A 24,440-nucleotide genomic window follows, 5' to 3' on the forward strand; every position below is an offset into this window, starting at 1 on the left:
GCACATAGAGGAAATCTAAGAAACGTAGTGTTAAAGTTAGGCCAAGCTATTGGCATCCTTCTGCAGCCTGACATTCAACCCGTAAAAGGAATTCGCAGGAAGAGCAAAAAACAAGGCTTGCCACGACCCGCTCCGCTCTCTTAGTTCATGTTACAAGCAAGTCCACAAGAGATAATCTCATAAAAGACAGCTGACTGAAAAAAAAACACTAATCTTCCTATCTGAATTTAACGGAATTCAACCAGAATCTGCTCTTCGAAGCAAGAAAAGATAAAACAAAAAAACACCAATACTTGTAGATCACAGATGTTACGAGATGGAGATTAATACTTATGTTTTGAGGAGTTCCAAACCTAATTCCTCATTCTTCAATAACACAACCATATACTAGAAAACATAATTTCGTTATATAGAAATCACGGACTGAATAAGAGTCTCCGTAGCTCAGTCAGTATAGACGAAGCCCTTTGGTCGGAAAGACCTGGGTTCGATTCCCGTCCATGCCGTGAGGAACCTTTATATATTCCTATCTGAATATAAAGGTGAGTTAGCCGGTCTCATACGTGGGTAGAGGGTTTTTTCACCCTGAAACTCGGGTTTTTCGTTCCACAGAACAGGCGAACCAGCCAGTGAACACAAACAGAGATCTACAGTCAAACATACATAGATAAAATCCCTCACTGGAGGACTCAGCAGGAGCTAAGGGATGGATGAGGAAAACTGGGGGAATCCCACACGATCTCTATAATATTTTGGAAAATCTGGATACATAATTGCCAGCATTATAGCATAATTCTCTCTACTTATACGTTAAGCATAGTTAGTACATATTAATGATTTGCTATTGGCATTACAACACCCAGTGTATGATGTATGACGTTTTGGATGACTTTCATATTTCAACTATTTCTGTACGGTAAAATGCCTATACGTGTATTAAACGATATGAATATACTGCAATGTCATGATAAAATTATAAGACAGGTATCGTGCCATTGTTTAGGTTATAGTTTCCTCCTAACTACTCTATTTCAGAAGATAGTTCGAAGAATGACGTGCATGTGTCCTTTTGCCAAAATTACGAAGACTCAGGTTTGATTATCATTGCTAAGGTAAGCATCTTTTCTAAAATAAGTGTTTTAGAAGTTACGGTGGGTTAGCGGATTTCATAAAATTGTCCTGTTTAAAAAACGTCCCTCCAAAAATGAAAAATGACAAATTCGCCTGTTATTATAAACAGAAAATCACTGTGGAAAATATGATTGTAAAACAGTCCAGAATTTATAGTGAAAGGTACTTGGTGAAGTGTAACATAGGGATACGAAAGAGGCTACAGAACAGGACTAATATGACGCAGTTTAGTAGAGGGCATCATATGGTGCTATTTGATAAATGTTTATTATGGTATATAAATTCAAGATCCCGAATTGGAATTCTAGATTGATGACCAGTAAAATATTGGAATCTTGAAATAAAGTAGCACATCTATTTAACTTGGAAATGTATGGTTACGTCCGTAACCATACATATAACAACGCAATGCTTTTATAAGATATGTACAACGTTATCTCAACAATATCTCACGTCATTCTTCAAAGATCTCGGAACATACGGCAGTAGAATATTCTGTGTGTAAATTCCGCGTGTTTTGCTACTCATTGTGTCTGCATGCAAGATGAAAACATCCGACTTTTCGGGATATACAAAATTCCGTTACGGTATGACACCAGCTCGCTCTACCAAGACTCAGGTTTGGTTGAAACTTGAGAAGCCCTTATAAATGTTATTCTCGTACTAGACGGGATTTGAACCAACCCAGTTTGTTTCCAATCTATGGATATAGAGAAAATGGGGAATTAGGAGAAGGTTCCAAAATTGCTTTCTAGTTGACAAAAGTGTAAACAAATAAGAATTTTTTAAAATAAACATTAAATGTACTTATAAGTAAATTTATATGAATTTAGTCGAAAAGAACCAAGAAGACGTTCTGGACATTTCAATTTCCATATTTTATGTAATTTAACAATAGACAAATGTGGTGTTTCAATAGAAGGGGATTTAGCAGATTTTGGTAGTTTCTTTGTTGTATTCGTTGTTCCTTTGTTGTTTATTCCTGCTTAAAGGTGGAAGACATAACGATAGAAACAACTGGAACATAGTTCGAATGTTTCTAAATGGGATATTATGTTTCCAATTTATCTTCCTATTCCTATTCCAATCTTCCTATTTCAGAGAGGTGTTATATCCCCCAATGAAATATTTTCTGTTGAGTATTACATATACGTGAAATTATCGTTATTAGATTTATTAAATTTTCTTCTAAACTATGAAGCACGGATTTAGTACAACTAAAGTTTGGTTCATTTTTTAACCTTCTTCTTTTAGCCTTGTTTTTTCCAAATCACCCTCTGTAGTTATGGGACTAGAATCTAACACGTAGGGTTGAGCGTGAAATAATGTAGAAGGTTGTCGTTTTGTAACAAAGAGCAAATGAATGCCAATGACACCAGTTTATTGGAGAAATAGCTCCACTCATACGATAAAATGAAGTTACAAAATACTAGGTCTTTGCCATCTGCTCTTTTGTGTTAGGTTTGTCACACGTGCGGTCCTCTCTTGCAACACTCTCTCTCTCTCTCTCTCTCTCTCTCTCTCACTGTATGTATTTCTGTACTTGGAAACATCTTTGTATGCATTTTTTGCATGCTACTGTAGCCGAAAGTCAAAGTATAATATCCGATTTACGAAGCGCCTTTTTTGTTTATTTTAGGTCCATATTGGAAAAAATGTTATCTAGAAAGTTAAATAATTGTCATGACGTGTTTAGTGAAATTTCTGTGCACATGAGTTTGTTCTGAAGAATCTCATTAACAGTTGCTCAATAATTCTCGTGTAGCATTCTGATTCATGAGTTATTCACACCATAATAACTTGGAGTTTGAATAATGTAATCAAAGCTTTCTATGAAATATTTCATTAAAAAATCTGCATATAAGATAAAGGCATAAAAACTGTAAATAACTAATATCCATAAACTTAATTTTGGTGTTGTTATTACAGAGAGAGGAACCTGAATGCTTTGATGGAGAGGAATCCATCTCATACTTATTGGAAAGACATAAAGCAGAAGCAGAGCATCTGTTAGAGAAAATAAGAACTTGAATATCGATTTCATGTGAATATCAGTCTTCTGGATAGTCTAGCATTTTGAGAGAACATTTTGGTGCTCCATCCTAGAAGTTAAAAACTATATATATATATATATATATATATATATATATATATATATATATATATATATATATATATATATATATATATATATATATATATATATATATATATATATATATATATAAAAATAATATATATATATATATATATATATATTATTTTTATATCAGTATCATCATTTATTATTATACACTGTATTGAACATATACATTACAATAATTTGCAGACTATGATTGTGAGGATTAGTTGAATGAGGCGGACTAACACCCCTTATTTCGAAGCTGGGGTTTGATTTTGTCAAGAGAGTGAGATTAGGCTTGTCTGTTTATTTTGTTTGGTAGGTTGTTAAGTAATGCGGGTATCATATGTGATCTCACAAAAGAACAGTATGAGTTGTTGAAGGGTCTAGGGATGAAAAGTGTTGTGGTTGTGGGTCGTGTTATGCGATATGTGTCTCTGTTGTTACGATAGGTGATATTGAAGTGATTTCTTAGTAATATTATGTAGATTTTTAATACTCAGGATTATGCGTGTTGCCATAATCGGTTCGGATATTATCTTTGTATATAAGGTCTCCAAATCACTGTTGGCACGAATTCCTATGTAATATTTCTAATTTTGTTAAGTGGCTGCTTGATGTGTTTGCGTAGACCTTTATACCATACTTGTGTAGAGATTTACAGATACTGTGATAAAAGAGAGTATTTTCATGTTAGATGGAATCATGTCTTTTACTTGGAAGTGTTTTGGTGCGATGATGCACAGTTTAGAGTGTAGGTAATCTAATGTTTTGTCCATTTAAGGTGGCAATCTATGTAAAGACTAAGGTATTTTGCATGTGTTACGGATTTCATTTCGGGAATATGGCAACACTTTTTGTTGTTAGTGCGGTGGTTTGCGTGACAGTGTAGCAATAGTGGTGCGACCCACGTGATTCTCGGATTATGTATTATGAACATCTGTGTCTTGGAGCCGTTGATTACAATTGAGTTTTGGCAGAAGTATGTTGCGTTGTTCAAAGTATGTTAAAAGGTCTACGAGTTTTATTTGTCTATTACTGGAATCGTCTGTGGTTTTAATTGTAAGAGTGCTTCCTTCAGTTCCTGTTTTGTTACAGATGGAAAATACATAGTTTGCTGTTTACTTAGTGTTGGTGTTTTTTGTTTTTCGTTGGTAGATTATCTTTTTTGAGTTGTGTGATTTTGTTTGCGAATGCGTGGTGGAATGAGTCTGCTAGTTCTTCTTGGTGTGTATCCTGACCGAATCTTTTTTCAATAAAATCTTGTTCTGAAATTTTCTTTTTTCGAGTCAGTAATTCGTTAAGCCTAGCCCATATTTGCTTCATTTTGTGATTGTATTCTGTACATTTTTGGAAATAGTAGTGTCCTTTTGCTTACGATTTTTGTTGTTAGTTGATTTCTTGTGTTTTGATATAATCTTTGTAGTTGAGTGTTACTGGGAGATTCTGTAGTCCTTTCCATAGATTTTCCTTTGCAGTAAGACTGTTTAGAATGTCACTATTTATCCATGGATTGTTGTCTGTTTGTCGCCTTGTTTGTGTAGGTTTTGTTGCTTTTATGTATATTTCTGTGAACATTAGTTGGAAGTTCTCATCTCATATAATGTTACAGGATCGTTTATTTTTAGTAGGCAATCCAGTCTTTATTTTTTACAAGTTTGTTGACAATACTCTTCAATATGATCTGGCTTTGTAGACGTTTCTGGTAGATGTATGGGGGGGATACACTAATGTAACGAATATGAGACAAATTAGTGATTGGCAATTTTAACGTTAATTATTAATGATGTATGAATGGAAGCCCTTATGTTGATATGGTCAATACATGATTGTGTTAGTGAACTGTTGAATATTTCTTCTCTTGTTGGGAAGAAATTTGTTAAATTTTCTCAACTTTGCGAGACTCTTGCTCTTCTTGTTTAATAATCTTGTAGAACTAGAAAATACCATCATGGTATGTATACACATTACTATAATTGCTACTTTAAATTCATATGGATTTTCTGATTACTATATAAAAATCATCTCATTGCATTTTTTCCGATGGAGGTAGTGTAATGTTAGGAAACAAATCAGGTGTTGCAATCAAACTTCTACAAACATTTCCCAACGTTGTGATTTGGCATTGCGCTCATCGTTTTTACTTAGCATTAAACGATTCGATAAAAAAAGCTTAAAGAAATAAACCATTTGAAATCTTTATGGATGAATTATATGCTTTTTATCATCAATCACCAAAACATCAACGAGAATTAAGGAGAATTAAATATTCTACAAGATTATATGAAAGTTAATATGAAAGTTAATTGGATTAACTATTCTATGCAGTAAATTTTTTACATGTGTTAAACAATATGAATATACTGCAATGTTATGATGAAATTATAGGACAGGTATCTTGCCCTTGTTTAGGTTATACTTTCCCCTTAACTACCCTATTTCAGAAGATAGTTCGAAGAATGACGTGCATGTATCCTTTTGCCAAAATTACCAAGAATCAGGTTTGATTATCATTGCTAAGGTGACATCTTTTCTAAAATAAGTGTTTTAGAAGTTAAGGTGGTTATCCTCTTAAAAACTTTCTTTCAAAAAAAAATTAAATCAGCCTGTTATTATAAAAAGAATATCACTATTGAAAATCTGATAGCAGTCTAGAATTTCTAGTGAAGGGTACTTGGTTAAGTGTAACTTACAGATACAGAAGAGGCTGCAGAATAGGACTAGTATGATGCAGTTTAGTAGACGGCATCAAAACGCCAGTTCATAAATGTTTATTACAGTATATAAATTCAAGATTCCAAATTGGAATTCTGGATTGATGACCAGTAAAATATTGGAATCTTGAAAGGGAAGTAACATATCTATTTAACTTGAAAATGCGAATGACCTGTGTGCTGAGTATTACGTCCGTAACCATATATCTAATAACCCAATGCTTTTATAAGAAAGATAACTTTATCTCAACAATATCCTACGTCATTCTTCAAAGATCTCATCCCATATGGCAGTAGAATATTCTGTAAATTCCGCGTGTTTTCCTACTCCATGTGGCTGCATGCAAGATGAAAACATTCGACTTTTCGGGACATATAAAATGCCGTTACCACTTGAATTTAAAGGTTGCTTTTAGCGTGAAATATTGTAGAAGGTTTTCGTTTTACAACAAAGAGAAAACGAATGCAAATGACGCCGGTGAGTTTGAGAAAGAGCACAACTCATCCGTGAAAATGAAGTTACAAAATTCTAGATGGTTGCCATCTGTTCTTTTGTGTTATGATTGTCATAATGGGCGGTCGTCTCTCGCAACTCTCTCTGCCTCTCTCATTCTCTTACTGCATGTTTTACTGTATTTGGAAATATCTCTGTATGCATATTTTGCGTGTTATTATAGCCGAAAGTCAAAGTATAATATCCAATTTACGAAGCGCCTTTTTCGTTTATTTTAGGTCCATATTGGACAAACAGCTATCGAGAAAATTTATTAATTTTTACGACGTGTTTAGTGACATTTCTCTGCACCTGTATGTTTGCTCCGAAGAATCTCATTAACAATTGTTCAATAATTCTCGTGTAGCATGCTGATTCATGATGTGTTCTCTGGTCGATTTGAAAGGTTTTCCAAATGACAATGTCAGATGTTTATTAGGAAACTACATATCATGAACAGTGTGTGAAGTGTAAATAATATATATTGAATTTTCCTGATATATTAATATAGAAAACAGGATAGAGAAATTTAGAAATTGGGTTTTAATTTAAAATTAATCACTGAATGAGAAATCCTAGATTTTTTTTAATTACTTTCTGCGAACTGCACTTGCTTTTCTACACTTCCTTTTATTATATATGTCTTAGTTGGCTGAAAACAGCAGTTTTTGTGCCTATTTTGTAAAACTAAATAAGGAGAATTTTCCTGGAATCTTACTGCTTTCGTTTGTGTTTCACAAAAAATAAATATCTCATGTACGGATAGAATATAAGTCTGCATAGGGAAGAGTAAGAAAATTCAACTCGTATATTCTTGAAAATTAAAAGAATAAAAACAGTCCAAACTGAGAAAATAAAGCAATCAAAAGTATTTTACGACAAATTAGATAAATGAGGGGAATCACTAAACGACTTTCCATATTTGTCAACAGATATTTATACGTACATAATGTTTTATTTTTTTTAAATAATAACTGTTTACAACGTATGCTATTATAATATTAACAATAATGATTATTATGGATTTTTTTTCTTGCATTTTTACACTTATTTTAACATTTTTTAACATTTTGTTATTTCTCAGATAAATTACATACATAAATGATATATTTTTATATCCATAATATTTATAATCCATTACATTAACAGAATTGTGCATAACAGGTACTTGCACGTACGTAATTAATTTGTATCTAATCATAATAATAATAATTGTCCACAACGTAGATTATTATTAATATATTAAAAATGATGATTATTACAGTTTTCTTTTTAGAGTTTTTACATTCTATATATACAGAGTGGTCATAAATTAACTTTCCGCTCTTTGGAAGTATCTGTAGCGAAACCTAATCCACGGAAAGAGAGCACATTTTATATTGAGACTTACGAAGGCATGGGGAGATGAATTCTGCGAAAAAAAAAACATTTAGTACCAAAAGTCGCCGACAGGGGAAATTTTGGCGCTGGCGGAGCCGAAAGCAGTCATATATTTGCAATAAATTCAGGTAAAAAGGATTAATCAACTTTTACTGTGCGTACGTAAAAGCAGCGCCAACAATTCCACTTAAAAAGGGATTGGGAACGTTCAGACAGTTATTCGAATGACTGACGATCTGTGCTCAATATGCGCCCTACCTTGCCTCATCGTGCTTTATTTGTTAAATTGTTTTATCTTATACAGTGAAATGCCGTAGCGGCCCTTCTGGAATTTAGAAGGCTTCATAACCTAAACCCGCGTACAGGTCCTATGTAAGCTGTAGCACTGAGTGCTATGATTAAGAAGTTTGAAGAAACTTGATCACTAGGAGTTAGACCTGGCAGAGGACGGAAAGCAGTGCAAGAAGAGACAGTCACAGACGTTGCTATTGCGGTATTCGACGACGCAGGGAGCAGTACTGGTCCAAGCGCTCGTGCCATAGATCGCAAACTTGATATGCCTTATGGTACACTCTGGGAAAATCTTAAATATTAGCTGTCAAAAGTTTGGTCACTCACAACGCTGTTGCTGCTGACGCAAAGCACATTACCGATGTGTTAAATGTGCTGGCAAACACTTAACAAATGAATGCCAAAAACCCCGCACATAACTAGCAAAGTGTGCAATTTGAGGAGGCCTACACTCCGCAAATTGTAGGGGCTGCATTGCATTCCCGTAAAATCAAAACACTCAACTCCAAACATATACAAGGACGCACATCCTCCCATCAAACCACAGTCTCCACAAAGGACGAAAAGACGAATGCTGAAGTAACAAAACCAACCTACCTAAAATACCCAAAGCCAAAACCAAACCAGACACTGCAAATCGAGAAACGTATCCTACAGAACATAACAAGCCACATAGGAGAAATGCTTCCTGATCTCTGGCAAACCAACCCAACTGAAGAAGCCAAGGATATCATCTTAAGACACACACAATCACTTCTTGTTGAAATCCTTAATGAATATGGCTAATAGAAAACTTAAATCATTTCAGATTGTCAGCTGAAACTCAAATAGACTAGCCAACAAAATTCAGGAACTTCAGGAATTTGCAGCGGAAACGCAAGAAGATATCATACTTAAAAATGAATCACACCTTCGTCCAAGTGACAAGGTCAAAATCAACATTTATAGCACTTACCATACGGACAGATCCTGTGCAAGAGGAGGAAGAGACACCGCCATCTTGTCAAAAGAAACATAAAGCTAATACAATAGCCAAACTCCGATCAGAACACATGGAAATCAGAACACAGGATCCGATCAGAACACAGGAATAGAAATACCTATAGAAAACACAAGCAATATCAGGATATTCGCAGCCTACAAGCCCCAAATAAAAAACTCCTAGATTAAGATCTGGAAGAATTATTAAACGCAGATAGAGCAATAATCGTAGCTGGTGACTTTAACGCCAAACATTCCACATGCAACAGCAGAAACTCAAATATCAACGGCGGACTATTGAATTCATATACCACTACAAGAAACATGACAGTAATAAGACACCGAGAACCCAAACACTACGGAGCAACTGGCCGTCCAGATGTTCTTGATATAGCAATTTTTGCGCACAGCTATTAAATATAAACAGTTAACGACTTAGGTTCTGATCACAATCCCATCATTTTGCAACTAGGCTCCATACAAGATCTAACAGAAAACGCCACCACCTTTAAAAACTGGAAGCAACTACCCTCAGCTTTTCAGGATAACATTGGCCCAGTTGCACATATAATATCCACCGAAGATATAGAAAAGACAGTGAAAACCTTTGAAAAGGACGTCGGGATATAGCTCATTTTTTTCATGCATTTTAGGATAAAAAAACAACAACTGAAATTACAATAAAATTAACATACATACATACGAAAACGTACATTTTAATGGGAAATAATAATTTGAATAGTTATATTATACATACGAAATTTCATCCTAATATTTATCTCTTTTTTAAATTAGCTTACTATAAGAATCTAATCGCACCACATAGGAAACTGGAAACAACTACACTCAAATTTCCAGGATAACATTGACCCAGTTCTGAATATAACATCCACTGAAGATATACAAAAGGAAGTGAAAATCTATGAAAAGCAAATATTAATAGCAATATCACAGGTAACAAATATAAGCAAGTATGCACCACCAAATAAACTCCCAGAGAATATAAAACTTCTTATCCGTGAGAAAAACAGATTAAGAAGACAATACCACAGAACAATGGATCCTGCAGATAACCAGGCAATTAATAGCGTAACAAACCAGGTTGGGCATGCTGTAAAGGACCACCGAAACCAACTTTGGAATAACAAAATACATCACCTCAACACAGAGGTCAGTCACTGTGGAGAATGATCAGATCACTTCGTTCGAAGAGTGACCCACTTCCTCCAACTCAAGGTGAATATAGGATCGCTTCAATGATGAGGAAAAAGCAGAATCATTTGCACACAGCGTAGAAAGACAATGTAGCCCGAATTATACCAATATAGATATAAAAGTCATAAGAAAAATCCACACACAAGTGTGTAAAATTACTCAAAACGCCTCATCCCAATCCAACAACAAATCTCTGTCATCGACAAACATATATGAGATCATAAGAAAATTAACAAAGAAACGGCTTCTGGTCCTGATGGAATTAGGAACAAGGCGCTGAAACTACTCCCCAGTGAAGGGAGTAGGCATCTGGTAGCCATCACTAATGCCATCCTTCGGCTAAATTATTTTCCAGAGCGATGGAAGTTTGCGGATATCTTTCTAATTCCAAAAGCTGTGAAATATATACAATTTCCTCAGAATTATAGACCGATCAGCCTTCTATTATGTATAGGCAAGACAGGCGAACGCGCTATACTCACATGGATTCAAGAGCCAACAGATAACAACCACATCATAAAAGACGAGCAATTTGGCTTTAGGAAATATCAATCCACAACGCTTCAAATTTACAGAGTCGTTGAATACATCACACAAGGATTCGAATGGCACCAACATTCTGGCGCAGTCTTCCTGGACATAACACAAGCATTTGATAGAATATAGCATTATTGTCTGATTTTTAAACTACACCAAGTTGGAATCATATCACCTGTAGTTCTACTTATCAAATCATATCTGAATAACAAAAATTTGAAATTTTAAATAAAACTCAATGGAACCAGATCCACAAGACTCTCTACTGTCTCCCCTACCCTTCTCCATATACATAGCATATCTTCCCAAGTTGTCTCCATCCATCACCACTCTCTATGCCGATGACACAATTATCATAGCCAGATCCCTTCGAAATCTTGGACTTCTTTCTGTAATTAGCGAAGAACATGTCATCTATAAGGACATTGTTGGCAACAGACTTGAACTGCACTCTTGACCAAAAAAAGTCAGGCTGCAATTTGATAAATGTTATATTTAATAATAATAATAATTTTCTCGATTTTATGAAATATTTTATTGATTTCTAAAATATTTACACAGTTATAATAATCATCTTTCGTTTCATTCCCACTTGTAATTTTTAAAAAATTCCGCACATGTGATTCTTTTTCTAAATTGCATTTCAATTAAAATTTTGATAATAAAATTTTTTGCATTTATATTTACAACACGTGTTCTTCTAATATTAACAATGAAGATTACACGGAAGTTTGGAATAATGGATTTTTTTTAATAATAATAATAATAATTTATTACACGTGATACATACATACATTACATAGTTTTGATTACATATGAAACAACATTACTTACATTTCTTGAAAGTTGATTTTTCACTTGGTTAGATTATAATAAGTTTAGTTTAATCCTTTATCCAAGTGTGAGCAAACAAAGTTTGCGCCTGAAAGTATCTTCAGGACTGGGGTAAGGTGGTACAACACCAGGGCAACTCCTTGCAAAGGTGGAGCAAGCTACCAACACTCTTTTCTCAGTTTCTCCTATAATGCAAAACACATCTCCTTGGGGATATGTCTAAGGGCCACTACCCATACTAATTTCGACCTTTATTGAGGTCTTTTCAGTGGGAGCCAGGACCAAGTGGAGATACCAGGCAGAAGCATTAGCAAGGTCATCTCTACCTATAGGAGTTGCCAAATGGTGTGCCACTCTTTTTTAAAAAATTACTCTAACCAAGTGAAAAATAAACCATCAACATCTTTCTCTATATCCAGAGTAATTTATTAAAAAAGGGTGGAACACCATTTCGCAACTCCTATAAGTAGAGATGACCTGCTAATGCTTCTGCCTGGTATCTCCACTCGGGCCTGGCTCCCACTGAAGAGACCTCAATAAAGGTCGAAACTAGTCTGGGTAGTGGCCCTTCCCTTAATGCATAACATTAGACATATCCGCAAGGAGATGTGTTTTGCATTATAGGTGATAATGAGATAGGAGTGTTGGTAGCTTGCTCCAACTTTGCAAGGAGTTCTCTGGTGTTGTACCACCTTACCCCAGTCCTAAAGTTACTTTCAGGCGCAAACATTGTTTGCTCACACTTGGATAAAGGATTAAATTAAATTTATTACTTACATTTGTTTACGCATTATATAACATTTCATACATTTCTGTACATTTGGTACATTCATGTATTCTGATAATAATAATAATCATAATTTTTTTCGCAGTAATAATTATAATTATTTATAACATATGATACATACATTACATATGATACAAGATTACATACATTTATTTATATGTGATACGTACATTACATGCATTTCATTACATATCATACAGTTATTTATTTTTTATTTATTTATTTAATTTTTTAACTGCTATTTTTATCTTGGATGAGATGTGCTTTCTCGGCTTTCATCCTGGAAGCTTATTTGTGAGCTCATCTGAGGATGATACTAGTCGTAATTTATTGGTTTATTTGCTGCGTTGGAAAGCTATGAAATCAAATCTATGTTTAATTGGCTTGATTTCCACTGCAGCTATTGATTCAGAAATTCCCCCCCCCCCACACACACACACACGACAACTTGAAATGTCTTGTTGCGTCGCTGAACTGTACGCCTGAACGAACATATTGTGTTTCATTAAGTTTGTTTGGTATTTTGGGTGCGTGTTTCTTGTACATAGTATGTCCTTAGAGCACTTTTCAGACTATTGTAGTTTATAAGATTTCTGTATTCGAAAAGTAATTTATTTATCATGTCTGGGATGTAGACGTTTCGCGTGACCTTTACATGGTGATTATTGTATTTATGTGTGATACAATTAGTTGTTGGAGGTCTTGTTATACGGTATGTATATCTGACTGTCCTGTAGTTGGCATCGAAATAATGTTTTAGCAAAGCTGCATAGTGACATAAATGTTTTGCTGTCAGTATTTTGTGTTCTGACATTGCAATGTATATAAGGTCGTGATTTTCTCTTTGTTCCCAAAAGATCAGTTTTGTCATTTTGTACTGTAGCAACATCAATCTATTTAATTTTTAGGGTGCACAGAAAGCAAACGTTGTTATTATCTTAGTATATTTTGACATAGTGCTTTGTATATTAGTGTTTTTAGGCGTATGGGAACTATGTATTTTAACCTGTAGAGTTTGCCACTTATTGTTCGGAGTTCGTTGTGTAGATGGTTTATGTGGCTATTCCAGTTCATATCTGCATCGAAGTAAATTTCAAGGTATCGTATTGTTTCAACCTGAGTGATTGTAGTGATTTTGCTTTTCTGTGTGTTTTTTGTGTTGGAAAGTGGATGTTGGATGGTTATATATTTGTTATCAACTGGTCGAGTCACTGGATTTCTGAATATCATTAATTTTGTCTTTTCTGAGTTTAGGTGTATGGAGTTTTTTGTGAGCCATTCTATGATCAGATTTATATCATGTTGCATATTTGTTTGGGCTATGTTTGACCAAAATAAAGCAGAGTTTCCGAACACGAGCTAACAATCTCAGGTGTAGAGGCTACATTTACGACCCACTTTTTCTATGATCGAATTTTACTGAGAATATTTTACCACATCCTTTCCCCTCATTCTGTTATAAAAGAAGTTCTAAAACTAGCATTCTTAAATAAGTAAAACTGTGTAACCCAGATATTTCGGTACAGCAACAAACTGTCCTTCATCAGTGATATCCATTCATCCAATTCAAATTTATCCTTAGACAATTCAGGAAGTAAAAAACTGCACCTCCGTACACGAGACAGGTCAGTTGAGAAGTTATTCATCAGTGACATAATAGACAATAAACTCATCATAAACTGTAAATACATTTTGATGTGCAATTTATTTCATGTATAAATTAATCAATAACTGTGGGTTAGTTAAGATATTTCTTTTTATAAATTCCTAAAGCGGACTTGAACGTTTATTTTCTAGGTGAATGATTGAAGATAATATCGACAGATGGCAGCACCTGAAAATTTCCAGTTCATTTCAACACTGGGATAAGAAAGTTGTAATTTTGAAAGAGAAACTAACAAAATGATAAAGCGTTTCTCGGATTGAAAATCTGATTACTTTTTTAATCCTAAGCATTGATCAAATTCTTCACTTTCTCCAGGATATGGAAACTATTTTTTCACTAATCCAAGTTTTGAATCTTTGCACTGCTCTCTTCTTATATTCAAATTCAGTAGCAGCACAAAATATTTGTACATCCCGAACAACTATTGTGTACATTCTTGCAATAAAGAATCCGAAAGAAGACATTTTCATTATACATTGGATAACTAGAAAGAATAACGAAAATAATTGCTTATGATTATCAATAACTGCAGAAAATTATGCCAGCTCAAAGGAATAAGAAATTGTTTAAATAATTAATGATTTATTTTAATCATTAATTTAAATAATTAATGATCGAATAAAGAAATAATAGATAACTGAAATTATAAACAAGTAATAAATAATTGAAATGATAAACAAATAATAAATAATTGAAATAATAAATTAATTTCTGAAATCAAGCATTTAAATTATCAGCAAATTTTTTTCGATTGTTCATTTACCTCAAATAGCATTTTGTACCATTATTTAATTTTAGATAAGACTAAAGTTTCATCTTTGCTTAATTGTCTTACACACCATTTAAAAATGTGTATAGCACATTCTCTTAAAAGATTTGTTTATAGATATTAATAGAAATGGATTTTACCTAATTTTAATTTATCAAATGGTGTCATAACATTACCGTTCGCATGATAGCGTTCGGCTGACCTTTATTATAACTATTTTATGTAAAGTTTTAATTTTTATTAAATTAAATTTATATTTATTAATTAAACCATATCTTTAATTTTAGTTTTATTTATTTCACTTTTAATAGTTTGTGATTTCTTTAATTTCCTGACGTTTCCTCCGTCATTTTAAGATTATTATCTGTAGTAAACACACACACACACACACACACACACACACACACACACACACACACACACACACACACACACATGTATATACAAAGGTTATAACTATATTATGTTTAAAAGAGCAAGACAGAGTAAAAATGATTTGATTACCCGTTATTCTACTGGCCTGACCTCTAGTGAAAAAACGACATCAAAGCTATATTCTATTTAGAACATTACAAGAAAACAAATTCAAATAAATAGTTTTAATATAGCAAAATGGTGACATAATCCATAATTTAACAAGAGTGTTGAGAGACTATTTATAATTATAATGGTCTAATTTATATTAAATTACTACATTAAATTTGGATGGTCTAATTTATAATTAGATCATCATTATTGTTAAGAATAGAGTAGTTAATAAGAATTTCACAGGCTTCCTTAAATTTACGTTCATACCACGTTTTGTGTAATATGTACAACAGGTGCCCTTCCAGTCAGTTCAATATAGAATATTCAGGCATAATCAGAAATTAAACGCCGGGTTTACAATAGTTGTTAAATTTAATATGCCGTTTATATTCCTTTTTCTGATTGGAATGGTGCATCCTGTTTCATTTATATAGGGAGGATTACAGGTGCAATGAATACTGTATACTACAGCGTGGGTCAGGGGATTCTTGGATGAGTTGAATAAGTTCTTTAATTTTCCAGGAGGTTTAAAGGTGACTTTAAGGTTGTATTACTGTAGTATTCTGTTTATGTTTATCTGATATCCCTTTAATGTATGAAATGGTTACAAGCTTTATTGTAATCTAGCTTATTTGTGTTTTAAATGAAGTCTTGCGAAGAATTTGTTGACAATATTTTTGTTGTAGCCATTTTTCAGGAAGATATTGCTGATCACTTTTAATTCATATTTAAGTGCTTGTTCCCTGGAGGAAATCTTTAAAGCTATATTTTTTACTGTGTTAATGATACCTAGTTTTTGTGTTGGGTGGTGGTAAGAGTTTGTGTATATATTGGCCTGCCTGTGTAGGCTTTCGACAAACAGTGAGGAAAAGACTGCCGGAAGGTAGACTGACAAATGGAAGTGTGTTCTGAATTGTCAATGCCAATTGTGAACACACTTCCTTTTTTAGAAACGTCAGAAAATTAAAGTAGTTATTTCTAGCACGGTCCTAGTCGCCATAAGTTGTCTGAAATAAATGCCGATCATCGCATAACACTAAAAGAAAGGTTATTATTTGGGTTATCTTCCACATCCTGGTATAACCTTATGCGACCTCGAAAAGTTGACCTTAAGACCCCGCAGCTAATATCGTTACTTAATAATCATCAGGTTACCATAAAATATTTATAAATATTCAGGAATGTCGATTCGTGCGCTTTCAAATACTGAATTTATAAAGCAATAATGCTACTGAAATTGCGTGGCCAGCACTGTCAGTAACATTTATTTGGATGCATGAAGAGTGTAACATTTCGTGGATGGAAGGAGTCAGGGGAAGCTGCGCCTTATGGAATGAAATAGTTTCATAAAAAGATAAAAGATTTATTCCCTTATGCACCCACATCATGTCACTTCGTTATGGAGGATAAACAAAGTACTTTCTGCATTGAAATTCGAAGAAGGTGGAGGCAATAGTAGACGATACATTTCGAGTAGTAGGATTAACACACAAGAGCTTAAGACTAACTTCGAATAGGTTCGATGAACTGTGCCTTTGAAATGCATGCAGCAACAATAATACGAATGAATCCGCTTTTTATTTTAATGTTTCATTTATTTATTTTAATTTTCCGCTGAGTTTCAGTTGCGGTAAAAATGAAGGAGACTTACAAATATCGATGGATATTCAACTGGACTCCTTCCATCTGTTGTCGTTGGTTGAAAGAGGATATGCACTAAAGCAATTCAGTCAAATTATTTAATTGTAGTGTACGGAAGGTGAAAAGGAGCTAATGCGCTATCGTCGCCTTTGGTGGGAATGACTTCGGTTCGAATCAAGTATAAGAGGGGGAACAACCTTTCTAAGCGATTTTTAACAGAACGTGAGTTCTTATACGGAACAGCATCAGTACTTTTCTTAATGACAATTTCGGTTTTTCATCTCTCAAAACAAGGAGATTCATGACATTAGAAGAGGCGAAGTTAACGAATAAATTATATTCTTACGAAATTAATAAAAACCGTCTTAACCTGGGAGTAATATTTCAGAAGACATGGATATTCTCATAAGTCCTAAGGCTTAAAGGGGGAAGCCCAGAAGATGAAGGAAAAGAAGATCCTTAAAATTCAGAATTTTCATCTTTCAAACTGTATGTAATTAACAGTGTTTAAGAATCATTTCAGCCTAAATTGTTTTTTGTTTTTCTTGTTTGTTTGGAAATACACTTAATGAGAAAACTGCAGGGCACAAACAATGTTCGCTCGAAATTCTCTGCACATAAATTATTTCCAATCAACACAAACAAGCAATAGATGAGTACACATTTTTACCCTCCCCTAAAAACATCAAAACATTGCTTATCTTAATGTGCATGAGAACATTTTAAGAAAAGAAAATCCATTGAAAGATTCAAAGACATCGATGTATTCTGAGAGTTGAGGATACTAACAACGAATCTGTTAAGAAGTAAGTTATAATTTTCCTCTTAATAACAACATTAGTAACAAAGTATATGGAATTTCATTTCTTACAACTCAGAAGTAAGTTCACGATGTGCATATGGTCTTTCTTAAGTCTGAAACATCATAAAAGCCAACTTGATTAAAGGTTATAAAAAAATAAATAACGATTAGTTGAATATCATAATGTTTGTTGTGTACTGCATCAGATAGTATGAAAAACCGTCTATCTTCGATTATCTTAATGTTAACTACTTTGAAACATTCAGCGCAGTAGCACTCTGCATAACTCATTTTCAGTATAATCATTTAATTAGTTTTTTTTAATTTTTATTGTTTCAAGAAAATAATCTTCAAGTAACCATTACTGACAGCTGTATATGCTTCTTATTAGTGAGATTAATGTCATTAATTTTTGTTATATTTATGTGGTATGTAAAATAATTTGCATAGAGCGCTACATCCTTTATTTTTATATAAAAGTAAATGATGCGATTGTTATCTGTAAAGAGAATTTCATTTGTAACATTGAAATCTGCACAGGTAAACGCCTCCTGTGCTTAGAGATGACAAACAACTCATTTAAACGAATTTCTGTTAGTTTCATGTACTCCTCTTATACACGTGAATTCCTGGTTTGGCCGAGTATTAGTATATCTGCCTTCCATCCAAGAAGCGGCTGGTTCAAACCCCGCGGAAAGTACGTGTAACGTTAATTCATTTTATAAGCTTCAGCATTTAAATTAACGGCATAAATCGAGTGTATACCAAGGCTAAGGATAAGATGAAAGTACGTACAAAAACGAAGAAGCTTACTGAAAGTCTTGTTAAAAATCGGTATACGACAAAACTAACAATGTTTTAGACTTTTTCAGAACAACAGAAGATAAAAATTGCACAAACCGATGAAGACATCCCATTCTTCTTGGTTTAGGGTATAAGATATTACCCCGCGTTATTTTTATTAAGTTGTTTATTAATTGCTTTTCTATGAGGAGATAAGGTTTGGTTTCTGTTATGTTCCGTATAATTTTTTCTGAATTAGCGAATGTGTTTCCCTGCATGTTAAGAAGAGAAAACTTAATGCATCTTGGATTCTAATGTATCATACGCAATGCAGATTTCAAATAAATAAATAAAATTATTTTTTTCTGATCCTGTCTTTATTTGCATTAAAGTCGTTTTAAGTCATGTTTTTAATTTGAAAGCTGCTACTTAATTCTACTAGTCCCTCTGAAGACATGGACGTTTAACTCATCAAAATCGGCTAATCAATATCCAAATTTTCAGTGCTAAAATCATAGAGTGAACTTCTGTCACCAACCAAGAAAGACCAAAGGACGTCACCATTTTAAAAGTCGTTCTACTGTCGATAAAGGGAAGAAAGTCCAAAGGTCCTCGGGACAGCGAAGGTCAAAAACAATGAGCTGTAACAAGTGCAATAAGCCATTAAGCGACGAAGCAGCAGGCCCCATTGCGCTGGATGTACCCGAAGACGACACCAACAATGTTCTGAGATCTCAGAAAGTAGGTGGAAATGCAAAAGGAGACGCTAAACGGACCGAATGGCGTTGCCGAAATAATAATCTTTAATTCATGTTTCCACTGGTTTACAGTTTCCCCTGCAACACAATCACTTTCTCCATGGGTTGATTATACACAATATTGTGACGAGTCTTGAAATGATCAATCCATTTATTTGACACAGTAAGACCATTAATCCCCAACCTCACAGCAAATTCAAGGGATTTCGCTCGGAGCATAGTACCATCGATTGGAATACCCGACGCTCTCGTAGAAGAGTTTATCCAATTCATTGTATGTCGATGTACGGATATATTTTCGTTATATATTTTTTTTTTGACATAGTGCCAGATTGCTTTGCATTGAGTTCAATGCTTGGCCTATTTTTTACTATCGTGTTCAAAGTGGACAGGGAGAGTCCAAGATCTTTTGCTAATTACACACGTGTTCTGTTCCGTAAATCAGTGTTGCCAACCGATAAAAAACCGCGAATCACTGGAAATAACGTCCACATCAAGTTGATAGTAAGAATAGGCCTTAAGACGGGACCATTGGAAAAAGACGTAAATGGCAGAAAACGTAAATTGCTGGAACGTAAAAATGGGATTTTACTCTCGGTGTTGTGTGTGTGTGTGTGTGGGTGTGTGGGTGTGTGTGTGTGTATACCGGGTGATTATAAAATAACGTTTATTTTATAATCACTTGATTATAAATCACTCTGAACACTTGATTATAAAAATCAAGTGTTCAGAGCCCTCTAGCAAGTAATGTATTGGATGAAACACACCAATATTGTAGACGGACACAGTCAAACATGCGTATTTTATTTAACGAAAAAAGATAGTACCAAAAGTCGCCAACAGGGGAACTTTTGGCGCTGTTTACCGAGTAAAATGCATTAATTTGCATTATCGCGTTTCTTGTGAGCGATCATGCAATAAAAGGAAAGCCCGTGAGATTTCTTATCATTCATAGACGAACTACTTTCCGATGCCTCTTATCTTATGTGAGCATGCTTTGTTAGTGAAACTCCATTATGAGCGGAACAATAATGCCAGTGCTTGTCTTCGTGATTTTCGGCGAATGAAAAATTTACAAAAAGGACCGATTAGCCTAACAAACTTACAAAAACCGATTCGGTGATTTGAAACTACTGGAACTTTAGCAGTGCAGGTAGGCAGGAGATGCAAACCAATCAATCACCAACAGGTTGAACAAGTTGCAACTGCTATTGTGGAACAGAAGATGACGAATGTGCAGGGTACTAGCAGTACACGAGCAATATCCCAGGATATCGCATACACAACGGTGTGGAAAAAAATGCATTAGATGTTGAAGTTTTACCCCTACAAAATCAGTCATGTTCAAGAATTGCTCGCTGGTGATGCAACCACACGGATCGACTTATTTTTGAGATTCTTAGCACGTATCGAAGTGGCTGATGTATGGCCGATGCAGATTTTATGGAGTGACGAAGCGCACTTTTATTTGAACGACGATATTAACACAGGCAACTGTCGCATTTGGGCTGCAACTAATCCGCAAGTGTGTCTGCAGATGCCTTTCCACTCGACCAAAGTCACAGTGAGGTGCGGATTTACGCCATCTTTTATCATCGGTCCATACTTTTACGAGGAAAATCCCCAAAATGGACCAGATACATGTTCCGTAAATGCTAACTGGTATGCTAATATACTACAAAACTTTCTGGTTCCACAACTGCAGCAAAGAGGATGTCTCGATTCGACCATCTTCATACAGGGTGGTGCACCACCTCACATTGGACTTCAGGTACAGCGTGTTTTGCGACAACATTTCTCTGACAAAAGAATCATTAGTCGTGCATTTCCCACGACATGGCCACCGAGATCGCCTGATCTTAATTTTGTGACTTTTGGCTGTGGGGATTTCTTAAAAGCATTGTGTGTCAAGGACATGAATCCGATATTTAAACTTTAAAAGAGCGAATAAGGTTACACATGACACAAATCAATTCCGATATGTTGCGATCCACTGTGGAAAATGCTGTGCATTGTATGCAGTTCCTGGAACATCAGAATGGTGATTATATTGAACCTTATTTGCAATTAACAATAAACGTCGTGAAATTGATGTGTGCTGTCTCTCATTTGCCATTTAGTCATTCATTAGTCACACGCATACTAAAATTATTTTGGAAGCGCCAAATTTCCCCCTGTCGGCGACTTTTGGTACCTTTTTTTTCGTTAAATCGAATTCCCATGTTCCACTGTGTAGGTTTACCGAATAACTGGTATGTTTCGTTCAAATCATTACTCGCTAGAGGGCTCTAAACAATAATAATAATTTATTATTAATTAAAAATTAATAATAAATTATTATTCCCTGCTATATGTTACGGCTAAAGTGAGGTTAAATTTAATGTACAGTTTGCTCGCCCAGGATGGACATGGAGATTACGCATCGCTACAGGAAGTTAAAAGGGTTTTGGTCTTTTATGTTTGAATATATCGGTTGCTTCGTAAGCTACAGCTTGCTGAACTAGATCGTTGGGTGTATTGTCGTTTTTAGGAAAAACTTTGTTGCTAAAGATTGCAGGAAAGAGAAGATATAAAGATTATTTGTATCTCGGTGAAGTTGATTGTTTCTGATGAACCACTGGCCGTTTAGAATCATCCGCTGGCACTTGTTTTGTACACGTTGCAGTTTGAGAATATCGCTATTGTAGGTATGGCTCCAGGCTGAAGAATCATAAGTGACAATGGGACGAATCGTCAGCTGGTATAAAAGCAATTTGATTTTGATGTTCAACTTGCTGTTCCTGTTAATTAAGAGGTAGATCTGGGTGATGGCTTTAGATGACTTTACACACGTCGCCTTGATGTGTTGGTTAAAAGTTAATTTTTTGTTCGAGCACGACACCGAGGTTACTGTCTGCTAGGGAATTTTAGTATTGAATAGTAAGTTGTCTCCTGCAGGAGATATCGATCTTTTCTTGAAGAGAATTATTTGATGAAACTATCAACTTTACTGACATAAGGGGTGAAGCAAAAGCTTTTCATATTCCCCGCTATCTTGAGAGAAACTGTGAGTGGAGAAAGTTTATGAGCTAATTGCTCGCTCTGAGTGGGTTAGGAGATTCGTCCTCAGTGTTCAAGTTTAGGATGGCTTTAGTTCTTTTATGTTTGAAATAATCCATTGCGCCATAATCTGCAGCCCATTGGATCAGTTTGTTAGGTTGCACAGATGCTTTCGAGAAGAATTTGATTGCTACAGTCTGCATGAGAGTGTAAATATAGGGGACCTCCGTGTCCCGATTTATATGGAGAGTTCGGATGAATTGTATATTTGACTCATTTGACTCTTGGAATCGATATCTACGAAGAACTTCAGTATTTGGTATTATGATTCTTAATATCATACGTATCAAAGAGTTGTTGCAGTGACCAACCACGGTCCAGTTGTTTCAATACAATTTCAAGCAGGGCTCATTTCACAGTGATTGCGATACCAAGACAAGCGCAAGTCCATATCGATGAGGTAGAAGTTTTGAAACAACTCAAAGACCCTCAGTATTCGTCCCTTTCTGTAGTATAATTGTATTACGACAAACATTCTCACCTCCAAGACTTCTTACAAAATAATCGTTTTTTAGTGTTGGGTTCCATACAGCTGCTTTAAAAAATAAAAAATAAAAATAACCACAGACAGATGCTCCACACACACACACACACACACACACATAACAGATTTTATTGATAAATTAAAAAAAGCAATTTTGAAAGAACCAAAAATAAAGAACGTTACTGTCAAATATTTTATAGAATGAAAGTTTTCATTCAGTATTAATATTGCGTATCTATTTTATACAAGTTTCTCAAGTCCTACCCACTTATTAATCCGACATTTAAAAATCGTATCCAAAGTATGTAGAGTTGTAAAAGAAGGTTATTAGCTGTTATTTAGAACGAATGTAGATAGTTAGTTATTTTGGTAATTCAAAAAACACAAGACACGCGTCTCTGAATAATGTTGACATCGCTGGTTTAATGAGAATTGAGAGAAAAGAAAAGAGATAAAAGGTATAATCTTTTCACCACCACTTCAGCGGTATCTCATTTTTCCGATCAAGAAAAAATGATATTATTAATGTAAAGACTGAATAGCAATGGACCAAGGACTGATCCCTGGAGTACACAGGTGGTCACCTGAAATCTTTTACCTCACCCCCCATACACGCACCACTTTTTGATATCTGTCAGAGTAACAAACTGAGCAGTCTATTGTCAAATTGTTTTCGATCAGCGATTTCTGCTACCAAGATTTCTGCTACTAACATTGGAATGGCAAGCCTTCTGACTGCATGCAGAAACTTGTAATAAAATTAGAGGCGAAGTGTTTACTTAAGGACAAACATTACACAACACAACGAAACCTGAAAGTAGTGATTGCTAATGTGAAATCTAAGTCCATAGAAGATAGAATAGAACAATACAAGCGTAATCCTAATTAAACTCAGGAAGTAATTCCAAAGCTGCTTAAGTTCATCTAAGCCTAACGAATTAAACCTCTACAAATGCACTCTAATAACATTCGCAGAGGTTTAACAATCAGACTTTTTTTTTTCAAAATGATTAAGCCGTCAGATAACTAAATCATTTGTTGATTTGAGTTCACTTCCAAATTGTCTTTGAGAAACAAGATATTTCTTGGTGTACGAAACGTTACTTTGGACGAAAATTAACAATGCAAGCAACATATTAGAATTATTATGAATCCCAATAAAGAGATGAAAGCCCAATAAATATTAGTTCACACCATATTCGTATTTTAAAACGAACAATAATTCGATAAACATGAAGACAAAGTAAAGAATTTACAAAAACCATTTAAAGTTTAAAAGATCAACGAAACAAATACTTTACCGACAGAATCAAATTTGCACGGCATCAACAAAGTGACCTATCGCTGGATACTCTTAGAAACAACTTCAAGTAGGAGTACAAAGTAATACGGAAGCTACATTCAGACATTACATATTACTATAGC

This window comes from Typopeltis vanoorti, chromosome 9 (assembly GCF_054136105.1).
Source record: "Typopeltis vanoorti isolate ZY-2024b chromosome 9, IOZ_Tvanoo_1.0, whole genome shotgun sequence".
NCBI lineage: Eukaryota > Metazoa > Arthropoda > Arachnida > Uropygi > Thelyphonidae > Typopeltis > Typopeltis vanoorti.